Source organism: Coptis chinensis, chromosome 5, assembly GCF_015680905.1.
Source record: "Coptis chinensis isolate HL-2020 chromosome 5, ASM1568090v1, whole genome shotgun sequence".
Classification (NCBI taxonomy): domain Eukaryota; kingdom Viridiplantae; phylum Streptophyta; class Magnoliopsida; order Ranunculales; family Ranunculaceae; genus Coptis; species Coptis chinensis.
Window position 1 is genome coordinate 29,776,632 of NC_141460.1, and position 3,940 is coordinate 29,780,571.

Genomic DNA, 3,940 nt, shown 5'->3' on the forward strand with positions numbered 1-3,940 from the left:
CCCACGCTTGTAGTTTCCGTACTAGTATTACCGCTACCCAAAAGGTCGTGGTTTGCCGCTCTAGGGTTGGGTATCGCTTGGCCCGGAAACACGCCTTTTGGTTGGGCTTCTCTTGGGCTAACCGCTGGTTTAAATTATTAACATTGTAGAATGTGTTGGTTAGATTGAGCCATGGTTTGGAAAAGTTGTTGGCTCACTTGTATGAAGGTGTCAAGACGATCCGTTGTGTGGGTGTAATAGTCACGGGTGGTGTGGACTGAACTATGTCGCTTGATTATTTATAGGCGGATTGTGATAGTTATTATTTACCTAACGATACCTCTATTAGCATTATAATTATTATAACTATATTGACCTTGTGCTTGACCTTGTCGAGGTCAGGCTTGGTTGTTATAATTATTATAATTACCCCGACTCGCCCTTGTCCCGAGGAGCTTGGTTATAACCGTGTGTTGGCCTAAACATATTGATTATTGTACTCGGAGGTGTGACTTGTTGGTTATTTCTCCAACCGGTTGGGATTTTGTCTCCAAGGGGCGTTAGGTTCACTATTAATAGAACAAGAATGTTCATAGGCTATAGACAAAGGAGTCGGGATGCTCGTGACTCCAAATGTAAACTACATGGATTTGAATTTACATTCATGACGGGATAGGCTTTTGTTGCACGTAAATAGCCTCTACCTTTTTAGTGAGGGATTCAATTAGAGTTTTAAGCTCTAGATCTGATTTAACCTCAAACATACCGGGTAGCCTTAAATCGTGGAGGAAGAACTAGCGGAGCGGAGTAATCGCCACTACCCCCCAATTATTATTACGCTTTAGTCCGATCTTCCAAAAATTTGTAAGCCCTCATTGGCTCCTTTACTTAGGAAACTACCCCCATTCATTATGTCAAGGACTTCTTTATGGTGGTGTAGAAGTCCTTTGAAAAAGGCACCTAACTAACGGTCTTTTAGCTAAGCTATGGTGTGGACACTCTATAAGCAGATCGGTGAAACGATTCCAAGCCTCGTAAAATGATTCATGAGGATTTTGTCGAAAAAATGAATCTTGGAAAGCATCTCATCCGCCTTTAGGGGGGGTAAAATGTTCCATAAACAAATTGAAACAAGTTTGGCCCACGAAGTCCATTGCAATTAGGCCAAGCGCTAACCAAGACGCCTTTATCAGCTAAGGTGAAGGGAAATACCCTCGGTTTAATCTGTCCGCACCAACGGTAGGATGATGGAATGTTGTAAGGACTTGTTCAATCCTACGATGTTGGTAAGGTTTTTCATGGTCTAGACCATGGAAAACGGGTAACAGATTAAATATGTTTGGGGAATTCAAAATCCCCGTTAGTCCGCTAGAACGATGCAAGATTTAGGGCTATCGCCAAAGCTTTATAAAAGTCGAGAGAGAGAGTCTCTTCTTCACCATAATATCGTGTAGTGTGTGAAATTCTAGATAGGCGTGTTGTATTTATTTCTACGAAAAAAGCCCCCGATTATACTAGAATTAAAACTCCTCCCACGTAAGATGCGAGGAGTGGAAGAAGGAGTACCAATGCCTCCTTGCTACGCGTTTGAATAATAGCGCCTTGTTTTACGCGTGTTCAGTGTAAATAAGAGATTAGAACACCGAAAAACTTGACAACTCGGTTCGAATCAAACCCGGGAAATCCGAATTTCAAATGGCGGCGGCGCGCTTATCTTGTAGGGCGGCTGCCTCGAAGTTCCAAATTCGAAGTTCCAAGAACTTAGCTGGTCGCTTCTCTTAGAATTTAGCTGGCGCCAGCCAGTATAAGCGAAAGTCCAAGAAGATAGCTGGTCGCGCTTTCTTTGGCTGGCGGCCTTCGCGTTTTCTTTTCGGAATTTTTCCAAAACTGAAAACGGCAACCACAAGATGAATCAAACAAGGGTGGGTGGGTTTAATGGGACTTAAAAATGACTACTTCTACAAAGAAAACAATGCTAAAGTGCAACTAAGATGGCGGTACCATTTGATAAATGTAAAATGAATAGTTTACCTACTTAAAATGAACGATGAATCCAAACGTAAGTAAACTAAACTTAATACTTTTACGGTGTCTATTATCAAAGCTTCTACTCTCAATGCGAATTGCACTAAATGGAGTAATGGGTTCGCTCCACTCCTAGTTCCCTAGCACGGATTGTTTTCTAAGTCTAACTAGTCAGCTCTTTTAAGTCAATGAGAGCTTTATGAAGGGTGTTATACTAATGATGAAACTAAAATGAGTCTACGTTGAATTTAACTACTAATACTATGGGAATATGCTTGTTTTTGAATCTAGATAAAGGATTGTAGGGGAATTGAATCCACCTCGAATCCAACTTAATAACCTAGTATAGATTCTTGTATCTCGATTCTCACGCTCTACGGCAAGAAATTCGAAGTTCTAATCCCTAGTGTTCATGGCATTTCTACCGAAAGTAATAACTAGCATGTGAAGTCGCCCACCCATTCTCATGGCTTAAACACGACTTTCTAGAGTGGAATAGAATCTACAAACAATTCTACACTAACAACTAAGTTTTCATCAAGGCTTCATCAACCCTCTAATGGAGGTTTTAGCCTTGATTCATTAAACTAACATTTCCCATTGAATATAAACTAAACATAATGAAAAGATTCTAACTTTTATGCGATTTCACTAAACAATAATCGAAATCTAATTAATAACTATGAAATGATAACAAACAATAATGGAATTTAGATCTATAAATCGAAATTGTCAAAATAACTATTTTTATTATCTAATCAATCAAGAACAATAATTTGAGAGTTTAATCTAAAACAAGAATTGAAATGAAATTAAACTTAATTAATCTAATGAAAACTAGATCTAGAATTAAGGTTTAATGGAGGCTAACTAATCTAATTTATTTTCTAACCTAACTATCTACCATTAACAATGAACTAAGCTTTTGTTCTTATACATTCAGATCCAAAATTCGTGCATGGGCTTGGAGCCATGGGTTGGGCCGCAGAATCGCCCCAAAACCCAATTCTTTCACTCCCAAAAGGCCTCTTCAGCTGCAGTTGACTTCCACAGACTTTTCGTCCACTTCTGCTCCTCTGATTGGGTCAAGGCTTGACCATTACAAAGCTCTTTCCGAGCCGGTCGTTTTGACATAAGGTATGCCCAATTTGAGGTCCGAGTCCAAAGATACGGCTTTTGAAGTTCTCACGACTTTTTGCCCTCAGATCTCGCTAAAGTGGTACATTTCTGCACATAATGGACTTTGAAGCCCTGAAATGCATAAAACGCGTAATCGGTGTTAACTCTTACTTATTATTCACATAATTGGTCTAACAGTATGATTATTAAGGGGTTAAAACTACAGTTTTGGGCTCTTATCACTGGGCCAATGCATGGAATGTCTTACATGCTGCCTTCGATGCCGTGGAAAAATGCCAATCTCCCATGATGTTAAGAAGAATAAATAACATGGCAGTTCCAACATTCATGGTCATACTGGCTAGTGGAATAGTGAATTCTGGCCATCGGCTAGCTTCGGCACGTTCTTTGACGTGGGCAAGGCCATTGCCATAGCGGGCAACAAAATCTTCTCTAGAATAGTCATTAAGGTCATTCTCTATCATGTATTGGATGGGGAGATCTGGCTGAAGAGGAGGAAGGTCTAGAGCCATAGCCACTGTTGGCTCATAAAAGGCGTGTCGGGTGTTACCAATACGTAGTGTAAACCCATTCAAAGGGAAACCCTGGACAGGTGGTAGATCTTCCATGTTATCATAAAAATAAACTGCCAAACCTGGGGAGTATGTCTGCTCCGGGTGTAGAATGAGAGAGTTCCACCCAACTTGAGTGATGTAGTCTCTGAAAAGATGTCCATATGCCGGAGAATTCAACAATGAATGGAAGGATTGTTCGAATCATCTTTGAGCTTCCATTGTGTGAAAAAAAAATGTGACCT

The 3,940-nt window shown here is 40.3% G+C and overlaps 1 non-coding gene across 1 annotated transcript; it reads left to right on the top strand.

The window, feature by feature from the left end:
• Window positions 1-960: 960 nt before the first annotated feature.
• On the top strand, window positions 961-1,063 carry LOC147497274 (small nucleolar RNA R71). The gene has a single exon (XR_015197242.1). It is a non-coding gene; the product is annotated as a small nucleolar RNA R71 (small nucleolar RNA).
• Window positions 1,064-3,940: the final 2,877 nt, after the last annotated feature.